Here is an 11952-nt window from a genome sequence, read left to right as displayed (position 1 = left end):
TACGCCCTCTGAGATCCCATATCCTGTGTGGCTGCCATGTGACTTTTGATGTTTTTCAGACTTTCCTGCTGTTGATGACCTTGACACGTTTGAGGAAGACTGATAAGGGGTTCTGTAGGTTGGCTTTTGACTAATGTCTTCCTGATATTTTCTCTGTGGTTTTTTAGAGCAGAGAAAGTTTTGTCCTTAACACATAAAATTGAAAATGCCTTCCAACAACAAGATTATCTGTTGATACAAACTTTGATCATCCTGCTTGAATCATCCTCGATAGTTTCTTCGCTGTGAGGTTGTCTTCTATGTCTTTCTTCTGTGTGGTACCGTGCAAGGCAGTAGTGATGCTCTGCACACTAGAAGAGAGGAACCGAGCATTGTGAGTCAAGACGGAGAGTCTACCTAAGGTGTTTGAAGTCACAGATATGTTATTTGGAGAGTATCGACATTGTCTGCTTTCTATTTTATTCAGGTCCACATTGTTTGTCAAGTCTTTTCCCTTTTGTCATTTGGATTTCTTTCAGTTGACTCCATTCTCCCTCTGACCCATTCATCATGTTCTCTCTGTTTGCTTTCTGGCATTGTAGGATACCCCAAAATTATCTGGTGTCTTTCCAAACCCAGCCCCAGAACCAGCATTTCTCTAGTATCTACTGATTCTTTTCGGAAAAATAATAGAAATAAAGGTGCAGCTTTTAACTTGCTATTGCGATGTGGGTTCTAGGTCTTCCCAGCAGACAGAGAAAGTGAAATGCATGTTTGCAGAGTAGTCATGTAATACCCCATCTTTCAATATTGGTCCATGTGTCCACATCTACTTATGGCAAACTAAGCGTAAGTTGTTGCTGATGGCTCTCACTCTAGTCCATTACCACATGCTCATTCTAGTTGTTTCTCCATGTCTGTAAATGGCCACTCCAGCAGTGTAAAACCTGGCTTCTGCCATCTGCTATCCATTTACTTAACTGTCCAGTTCCAGTATATTCACAGAGCAGTTTCGCAATCATCCCAGCTATTACCCCTGCCCAGTTTTCTGATCCAGAGGATGTACATTTGATGGTGGTCAGAGTAGAATGTCTAATTGCCTGTTTCCCTTCTTGCCTTCCTTTCCTTCATCCATCTGTCCACGATCATCTACCTATCCCCCGTACTCATCCACATCTCATTTATATATCTGTTAAGAGAGACATATATATTATATATCTACTGAACACATTTATAAAGCTAAGAGAGGCATAGGAGCTTTTGCACCAGAGTTGCTAGTGGTGGATTTGAGTAGATGAACTCCTACTTTTCATTACAGTGTTTTTTAATTGCTTTCTATTAACCAACATGCGAAATTAACTGAGTTGCTACTTCTTTTGAAAATGTACTGGGATGATGATGATGATGATGGTGGTGGTGGTGGTGGTGGTGGTGGTGGTTGTGAGGAGGAGGAGGGGGAAGAGGAGGAAGGTGATGATTGGCATGCCTAAGCCTTTTAGCAAGTGCTCTAATTTTTATTATCCTTATGCATATCTGTCCCAACATTTGAATTATGTACAAAATAAGAGGCACTCATATGTTTCTAAACTGGGATGACAGGTTTTCCACTTATTTATATTAATTATATGTTATGTGAGCCACTGAAGATGTTTGGTAAAAATCAGGCCTCATGCTGAATACCTAGAAACTGTCAGGAATATAAAGATGGCCGTTGCGTTAGGGCGATCAAGATGATTGCAAAAAAGTGAGCTCATGCTTTAAATAAGAAGAGTTTTAGACCTACCATGTTTCATAAATGTATTTAAGTTTTCACACGAAGTTTAAGAAACTCACATATGTAGGGAAATTAAGGTGGCTGATTTATGAACAGTGGCCACTTATGAAGAGAAAGCAGTGTGTGCATTTAATTTGTGATGCACTCATGGCAGGTGGAAAGCATCTGGATCGCACTAAGATTTGAAATTAATGAAGGTTTATAAAAATATAAAAGTATCCCACTTTGGAGGCTGGAGAGGGGGCTCAGCAGTTGAGGGCACTCGGCTGTTCTTGTAAAGGACCCAGGTTCCACATAGTCTCAATTCTGCCTCAAGAGATATGACACCCTCTTCTGTCCCACCACACCCCAACCCTAACACCAAGCCAGCAAGCAGTGTACATACACATATGTGGGCAAACACTCATCCACACAATTATAAAGCTTTAACAAAGCCCTCCAATTTTGGCTATTCTCAATAGATTTACCAGCTGCTTATCCCACTGGATCTGAGAAGAGAGTTTCTACTATGGTTTGGCTCTTGAGCATAAAGTGAATTTCCTAGACTTCTGTGGTTTGGTTTGATAGTATACTTATGGCTAGAAATTTGCCCCTCTCCCCCCAAATGTAAAATTTTGGTGAAAATTTGTGTCAGCTCTCATGATAGTGCTCAAATGTATTGGATATGATGAAAATCCACCCTCTAACTTTCTCTTATCTTTGTGCCCAGGAAGCAGGGACTCTCTTAGTGGTATAGGACACATCACAGCTGACTGACCACATGAGGCATGGGGACTGTTTCTTCTGATTTTCTTCTTGCCAGATCACATGTGCCTAAGCATGGTCTTCAAAGAAAATCACTAGTTTGCTCAAAGATTATTGTGTACCAGGGTATTTATTTCATTGTAGGGCAAATGATTGCTCAGGGTTCCTATTCTGCAGTTTAGAGGCGGCCATGGCTCCTTTTCATTCAGATCAGGTAGTACACTCTCCTGTTTCCTACACTACACTACGCACGCGCGCGCGCGCGCGCACGCACGAACCCGCCCCCCCCCCACACCCCATTTTTCATGAGAGAACAGTGTTTTATACATTTTATATGGATGGCTGTAGAGATTACCATGTTTTCTCCAGTCAGTTGTCATGACACAGCCTCACTAGGCTGGACTGAGGATTTTCCAGTGAGTCTTTCCTGAAATGTCTTCCTTTCACAGCATCCGAGGGTGTATCCCAAGCTCAGCGAAATAGATTGTACTTGAATTTCTTAGACGAAATCTCTAAATCTCTTAGGATTTAGGAGGGTGTGGAGCATGGCTGCCAGTTGAACTATGGAAGGACTAACAGATGACTAATGGTACTGCTTCCGAGATGCTTCTGAGTTTACTGTGGGAGGGGCGGTACCACTTAAGTTTTATTCTGCCCAACTTCTAGCTAATATGCAGAGAGCTTCTTGGAGGAGCTCCATAGGACCTAAGATTGCATTTCAAAAGTCCCTCTCCATCCTGAACTTCCAGGAACTTTTCAGTACAGATTTTTAGCTTGTGGTTCTCTGTGGCAGTATGGCCTGGACTTTTCCCACCAGAGGTAATAGGCTGCTGAGTGGTCTCTGCCATCTTACTCACGTCTTGCTTCTCGATCTCGGGACCTCCCCTCCCGCAAACAAAATGCCGCCAGTAGTAATTGTGACAGCTTCTTTGACCTCAGCACCTGCCATTGCTTATACTCCATCATCCTCTCTGTCCATCTACTTCATGCTTCTAAGAAGCAGAGAAGTCCATCAGTTACAGGCACAGAGACCTGGTTGAAATAGACCTCTTGAGGATGGGGCGCTAGTAGGATCACAGTTTCTTAGTGCCTGATCAGAGATCCTGTCAGGATTGCATTCAGTGCTAGTTTGTTCTGCTGCAGCAGCAGCTCCATACTTCTCAATCTGTGCCCCCTTCACTGCTTCCAGAGTCTGGGCTGCGAGGTATCTGGCTGGTACTTGTTTCTTCCTTTCATTATGATGTTGGGCAGTTTGCTGAGGACCAGCTCTGCAAACACAGTTTGTTTCAGCTGACAGTTTTGATGAGCTGTTTTTTCTTTTGTTGTTTTTGTTTTGTTTTTGTTTTAGCTCCTGGTTATGTTTCTCCTCTTCAATTAATTTGACCACAGGCTTGCAGTAATATTGGGTGTCAATTAACGTGTACCTGAATTCAGGAGCATAGTGGCCACACCTCCCCTGGGTGAGCCCTAGAAGCCTCCAGATAACATACCTTACTCCACGGTCAGCCCAGACTAGCACCAGCATTGCCCTGCCTTCAGTGCAGGGACAGGTATCTTGAGTGGCTACAAGAATCTTAGAGTACTGCCTACTGAGGGTACTTTACAGGAAGAAGCATGTAAAAACACTGGAACTCTCAGTATCTGACCCAGGATAAGAACTTCATAAGGAAACACTCTTCAGTCAATTGGGAAACATCTACAGTACATATATCATAGTTTGCATGGGGTATAATCTAACATAAGGAACGTTTGTGGGAGGTGGAAAAAAGAGCTAAGTTATTTGCTCAATTGTGCCACATCTAACAGGTGGCTTCATAGATAGATTCCTGTTTTCCTAACCTGTTTCTATTTGAACTTTCCAGTCTTTCAAATGCTTTGTGAGACACGTTCTCATGACATATGTGGAAGGGGTTATATATAATTCTTTACTTATAAACCTGCTTACAATTCTGTACTCAGATCAGAAAGCAATGGGGACTAGCATTTATCTGTGGAGCAAAGGCCAGGTTTGGCATTCCACAGGCTTGCTAAGGACTCAAAGTCATCTGTGTATTCCTGTTATTCTGATAAGGCTGACAGTGGAAAGTTGTCTAGCTAGATATACGACTAGATTATCAGGTCCCCGTATGATCATGATCTTAAGTAGAACAGGCCCTTAGTAAAAATTCCAGGCGAACTCTCTGAGGTACAAAGAAGTAAAGGAGAAAGTAAGAATGTACATCCATTTTTCTTTTCTTCTCTTTTTGCACCTATTTCTTATTGACCCCCAAACCCACTTTAGTAGGGAAAAAACACAGTTCCTAATATTAAGTAGGTGATTCCAACCTTTTGTTTTTGCTGTAGACAAAATTTTGAAGTCTTCTTATATACTTGTGATCATAACTGCTTGGCTGAGATTTGACTTTTAAAAGAACATGTATTCAGAAATGTCTTCTGCTCAATTATCATTAAGACACAGACAGCCATTGCTTCAGTAAATCCGACCATAACCTTTGTAGCCTACAGCCTTGTTACTTGGGAGGCTCAAATAATAGAGGGACCTACTTAATTTTTCTTGATATAAACCTTGATGAATAACCATTTGAACATTTTCCTTATATATTTATTGACCAATTATTTTAAATAGGTTTATCCTGGGGTTTTTGTTTGCTTGTTTGTTTGTAGCTTAGGAGAAAGTAATGACTTTCTGAAGGATAATTATTTGGTGTGAAATAAAGTTTTTGTTTATTACATGCTTAATTATTTATACAAGTGTTTCCATATTAGGTTGGCTTCATTCTTTATTAGGAACTTCGGTTAGTATATTACTTTGTATATACTAATGACTTTATTCATTTTGATAATGTCTTTTTATTTTTTCCAAGGCAAGGTAAGCTTTATAAGATGTCTTTGTGTAATTATCTATTCATCTGCCTAGATGGTCCAGCTATGGTAAAAGAAGGTATAGGTTGGGATCATTTTCTGCCCGTGGCACATCAAGTAGACAGCTGTAGGATTTGACTTGTTATTTGTGTAAATATAACTTATTTCTCTTCCATGTGGATGTCTACATGTGTGTACAAACTTGCTGAAGAGGAATTTCAGTTGTCTTATATAGTCTCTATAGCTAAGGTTGTACATGACTTGCTAACTGCCCTTTTTATGGTTGTTAGGGGTGATCAGCTTTAAGGACTCCTCTGTCCCTGGATTTGTAACTTCACCTAGGCTAAGGACTTTGGGGGCTTGAGTTTGGTAAGAAAACTTAAACAGGCCTTGTGATTATTATGTCTGTTGAGGGATTCCACCAAAGACCAAAGAAAATTGACAAATTGAAAAAACCTTTAGTTTTGTCGAATTTATAAAACATATTGTCAAAGTAAAAGGCATGACTCTGACCACTCATTTCAGATTAATGAGGCTCCGTATTATCACTATCTCCCAAGCTGGTTGGGTCATGACCCAGTGGGTTTGTAATTTAGAATGTTACATAAATATAGTTTTGTAATGTTCATTTGATGGTATTGATAATAGTTGCTTGTGGTGCAATAAGTTTCTCTATTGCTGTTTGGACACTGTGTTTAAAGTCACTGTGTTCCCTAAGTCACGTTCCAGCATTTGCATTTCTGAGTTTCATTTGACCATTTTGAAAATACAGGAGTCACTAGGCTTCTGGGCAGGTGTCTAGAAATAAAAATTGCTTACTCTTCTTGCTATGTCATTTCCCCTCTTTTGCTCATAAATTTTTCCAAATGAGGATTTGTTGCAGCCTAATCTTAAAGGCTCTGGTTCCTTCTGTATCTTGGAGGTAACAGTGATAGTGGTCTCTCAGGGTTTCTGTGAAGATTAATTCCACAAATGATTGCGAGATGAGTCTGTTTTGAAATAAAAGTCACCCACTAATGCCATCTTTACTCCTATGTTAACTAACAGGTTGTAGAAAAACCCAAATGTATTCTTTTTATGGAGGATAGCTTTAAGTAACAAACGCACTCTGTTGTAATTCTGGAGGACAGAATTCTAAAGTCAAGATGTTGGCAGGGCCACATTCCCTCAGAAGTATCCAAGATAAATCCTTCTGACTTCCCCACAGTATTTTATAGCTCTAGGCATACGTGTGTTAGTCATAGCCCAGCTCTAACCTCTGACTTGGCTGAGACCATAGTTATCTTTCTTGGTGTCTGTCCTCTTTGGAATCCCACCAAATCCATTAGATTTATGGTTCACCTCTTTCTGTAGCACCTCATATAAACTTAACTAATGCTGTCCCTAGTCTATTTCTAGACAGAGTTACTGTCTTGGGTTTCATTTCTGTGAAGAAACACCATGACCAAGGCTACTCTTATAAAGGCAAACATTTAGTTTGGGCTGACTTAGAGTGTCAGAGGATCAGTCCATCATCACCATGATGCAAAGCGTGGCAATTTACAGGCAGACTTGGTGTTGGAGGAGCCAGGAGTTCTATATCATGTACCGAAGGTAGCCAGGATGAGACTGGAATTCTACACTGAGAGGTGCTTTGAGTATAGAGAGTTCAAAGCCCTCCCCAACAATGACACACTTCCTCCAATAGGGGCCACACCTTCTCCAATAAGGCCACACCTCCTAATAATGTCACTCCCTATGGCCAAGCATTCAAACACATGAATCTCTGGGGCCAAACCTATTCAAGCAACTAACATTATTACATTCTGGATTATGGGGCATTGAGACTTCCACATAGATCTTAGGAGGGATACAATTCAATCCATAACAAGGGACTATTTCATTATGCTTAGTTGATTTTAGGATATTCTATACTAACTTTAAGCTTACCCATATGAAAATTATATTCTGTACTATTACTTTTTAAAATCTCTTCAACAATAGCTAGTTCCAGACCTTAGTATCTGGCAATATGTATCAGCTCTGAAAGGTTCATTAATCTTTAGAGGCCACAAATGCACCATTGAGTGAACTGGCTCACTGGGCTTTCTGAATGATGTCCTAGAAGAGTTAACATTTTTTTTCTAAGAGGGGAAAACAGCTCAATTGTATCTTGCCAGTATTTTCAGACCCATTAACTTCTACATAATGGACAGGTCTCTGTGACAGGCAGTTTTGAGAAATGTATTATTTCTTAGTATTTTCCCAGAGTGATTGCTGCAACCCTGTTATTGAGTTGTTTATTCTTTGATTTACATCAAAGAGCATAATTCAAGCAAATATTACTCAAATCCTGTCCATTTCTCATATTTTTTTTTGGTTACCCAATTTAAGATCTACTGATTTTTAAAAGTCAGTTATATAATTAAAGGGTTTAAAAAGAGAGCATAGCATCACTCAGCCTCCAAAAGGGCATTGGGATCTTTTTTTATTTTGTCAGTGCACACAGCAAAAAGAAGTGCTAATTGTCAAATGACTCAATGATCATAAGAACAAGAAGGAGAAAGAAATGCGACTGTTCTTCAGGTAGAAAGAAGTTTCAGGCTATCTTGGTTTTGCAATTTCGAAAACTGAGAAAAGGTCAGGTGCTTGTGAGCTGTTGCAATGAAATAAAAATCCTCATTTATTTATTTCTTATGTGTGTGTGTATGTATATGTGTGTGTGTGTGTGTGTGTGTGTGTGTGTGTGTGTGTGTGTATCTTGGTACATATAGTACATGTATAGGGATCAGAAGACAATTTGCTGTAATCAGTTTTCCCCTAGTCATGGGTCCTGGAGATCAAACTCAAGGCCCTCAACCCTGGTGGCGAGTGCCTGTACAAGGCTAACCATTTTTCCAGCCTAGTTTTTGTAATTTTTATAGCTGAAGTGCCAGACAGGTGCTACAGTCTGTCTGTCTGCTCAGGTAAGCGTATGGCAGTTATCATTTTCTCTCACGTCTTCTGTGATGTAGTGGGAGATTCTTCTCACATATTCAGAGTTCTTCAGGATGACAGCTCTGCTGACTAATGCCGGCGAAGCCCTTTCACTTTGTAGTTGACCTTGCCTCCATTTGGTTTGCTTTCTGAGCTTTCTCCCAAGTGTGGAATAGTTTTTGGTAGGCAATGAACACACACCTGGATTCCTCAGTGCAATTTTCCTAGTGACCTTCATCAAAGAGAGCTCTTGTGCCAAGTACCTCGGGGGTAATATGGTGCATCCAGTTGCAGTCCAGTTGCGAATGGGTCTCATTGTGGAGTCTACTATATTAAAACACTGATAATCCTCAAGTCAATTACAGGATTGGCTGTAAAACTTACTAAATGGTAGAGAACCCAAGCCCTGGCTGACTGCTTCTAGGACCTGGTATTGTCACCTGTCTGCAGAAAGTCTTGCCCAAAACCCTCCAGTATTCTGGGAAGTGCTTATTTTATTTTATTTTATTTTATTTTATTTTATTTTATTTTAGTCTCTTCCAGTCACACCTGATCTTGGTAAGATTTCTTCCCCCCTGCTTTTGGCCAGACTGCCTGCTTTACATCATTAACCCTAAACTCTGGGGAACTGATCCCCTGACAGAATCTTTGATATTAGATTAGATTCCTTCCAGGCTGCATTTAATTGACTACGCTCCTAGCGGAGATCGCAAGGCCCTATTCCCTCTCTCTACTTTGGCCACTCTTCTTTAGTAGCTGCTTGCAAATTCACTGTGCCTCAATGAGGGAGGATGTGCAGAAGATGAAACAAATGCCTATGATTCCAAATTCACTTTTTTCCTTCTAATAACATGTCTACTGCTACACCTGTCAATGAGCTCCTTTATTCTTTGCGAATCCTCCTCCGTCATAGGCGTGTGGCTGCTCTCCTCTCCTGCCCTTCATGCTGCACCTTGCCTATTTTTTTGAAAATGAAAGGTGAGATAGCAATGGTAATTAAAATATAACTTCTTTTTCCTTCAATCAAATGCTTCTACTTCTATTTTTAAATTTTTGCCAGATCTAATATTTTTTAGATGACTTTCACATTCTGAACATATTTTTTGTTGATCTTTGGGGTTTTTTTTTGTTGTTTTGTTTTTTGTTTGTCTTACACAGATGAAAGGAATTAAACTACTGTGGTTTCCTTCAAAAATAAAGTGATACTTGTTCAACCTCCAAAGTTGAAACATATATATATATATATATATATATATACATACATATATATATGTATATATATCATGAAGAGTTACAAAAAAGAGGAATATTTATTTGGTCTGTAAGCTAATCATTCTATTTTAACAGCAATATCATTCTCCTAGTACTAATAATGCAAGTTTGGTTAGTGAGACTCATTTCTATTTCTTCTCCACTACAGAGCAGGAAGCTCTTGAACAAAGACTCTGGGGTCTGGTTTGAACAGCAAGTTTGTAATTGGTTGAGATATTTATAGTCTAGCCAAGTCTGATTTCCTTCTTCTAAGTTCCATTCTTCTCTCCAACTTACTTTGCATTGTTATGGACCTTCCTTGATGCCACAGGCTCCAAGTGCTTCCTTGTTTTTTTCCATTGACCCTCCTTCTCCTGATGTATCTTTCCTTGAGAAGGCAGCTCATGGGAAGGTCCACGTGTAGGTGGAGTGTGGGCTTTGCTGCTTACTGCTAGGGTAGACCTGGTGACATGGTCTTGTCTACAAAGCATGGAGAGTCCTGATAGTTGTGGGAGTTAATTTGGGTTGGGTCATAAAAACATTCCTGTATGCTTTCTGACACATTATCATTAGAGGAGAGGCACAGAACAAAGGACTATGGTCATGTTAATTAAAATTGGGAGAAAAAAGAGATCCCTTAAGTTAATTAAACTCCAGGTAGATTCAGAAATGGTTGAAAAATTTACAAAATTTTAATGTCCCACATGAGCCAGAGGCTGCACCGCCACCTTGGGTAACTTTGCCAAGACTACTTTTGATATCTTGGATGCTATTTCTAAGATCTGCAGTGACCTGACCCCTGACCTCTGGAAAAAGCAACAACAACAACAACAACAACAACAACAACAACAAAAACTCTATGCTTCCCCAGGAATTCATTCACCACCTTTTGAAAATCCATATCAGAGTCTCTGTTCAGAGGAACCAAGTCCCAGCTGTGGCTACTAAATAAAGGTTTTTATACAAGAAAAATCAAGAAAAATAAATTGAATTAAGTCTTTTTTTTTTTTTGACATGGATTCAGGTGAACTTTCAATGACATCCATTGACAATGCAAGAATAGGTAAAAGGATTCTGGAGATGGATTCTACTGCTTTTGTTCTGTTGTTTGTTTTTTGTTTTTCTTTCTTTCTCCTTCCAAGATAGCAAATAAATGGGACCACTCCCTCTCTTTCCTTGAGTTCTTAAGCATAAAAGCTATTTGATTTTATTAAACCATTTCCATGAGCAAAAGACCATAAGCAGAGATGGAAATGGTTGGTATTAAGCCCTCTCGATTACTTTGGGGTTTCTACCATGCCTGGCAACTGCGAGCATTAGACGGTGCTTGCACTTATGACGCACAGTATTGGAACATTTTAGGAGACATTTTTTATTTTAGTCATGTTCTTTCGCCAAACCTCAAATGATCATTGTCATTCTTCTGAAACTGAAAGTTACCACTTGGTTGTCTTTGTATCCCTTGTCTTCATCTCTGGAGATGTGATTAATCCCCCAAAGCAATGGCATTGAATTCCCTGAACCGTGGACAAGTGGAATGGTCAACTGAGAAATGATAGTCTTTAATTAGCTTCCCAACACATAACCTTTTTTTTTTAGTTATTAATCTTTTTTCCCTCCATCTTTATTAACTTGGGTATTTCTTATTTACATTTCAATTATTATTCCCTTTCCCGGTTTCTGGGCCAACATTCCCTCTCCCTCTCCCCCTCCCCTTCCTTATGGGTGTTCCCCTCCCAACCCTCCCCCCATTGCTGCCCTCTCCCCAACAGTCTTGCTCACTGGGGGTTCAGTCTTAGCAGGACCCAGGGCTTCCCCTTCCACTGGTGCTCTTACTAGGCTATTCATTGTTTCCTATGCAGTTGGAGCCCAGGGTCAGTCCATGTATAGTCTTTGGGTAGTGGCTTAGTCCCTGGAAGCTCTGGACATAACCTTTTGTTACACTCTTAGTTCCCTGCCATGCTATTAGGAGAAAGACACTCGACAAAAGCAACATAAGAGAGGAGGGGTTTATTTTATCTCTCAGTTAAGGACTGTAATGACAGGGTATCCAGGTAGCAGGGTCATGACGCAACTGCTTACATTCTACCCACACTCAGAAGAAGAAAACTATGAATTTATGCATACTAGTATTCAACTTGCTCTCTCCATTGTTATTTGACGTAGGAAAGGGTGTCACAGTCAGGCCCTTTTGCTTCTCAACTAAGGTAATCAAGGTATTTTCACACAAACATACCAAGCAGACCATCTTTCAGGTAGTTCTAGATTTTTTTCAAGTTGAAAATTGAAAACAACAATCACCAGCTTTTCATTTTTCCCAGTTTCTAATTTTCCATGATGTTGAAAAACTTAAGAGTGAATTTTTAGGGGCTTTATTGAAGGGTAAC

The sequence above is a fragment of the Rattus norvegicus genome, chromosome 10 (genome assembly GCF_021556685.1).
Source record: "Rattus norvegicus strain SHRSP/BbbUtx chromosome 10, alternate assembly SHRSP_T2T, whole genome shotgun sequence".
In the NCBI taxonomy this organism is placed as follows: domain Eukaryota; kingdom Metazoa; phylum Chordata; class Mammalia; order Rodentia; family Muridae; genus Rattus; species Rattus norvegicus.
The sequence above is the reverse complement of the archived record's forward strand: the minus strand, read 5'-3'. Positions refer to the sequence as shown.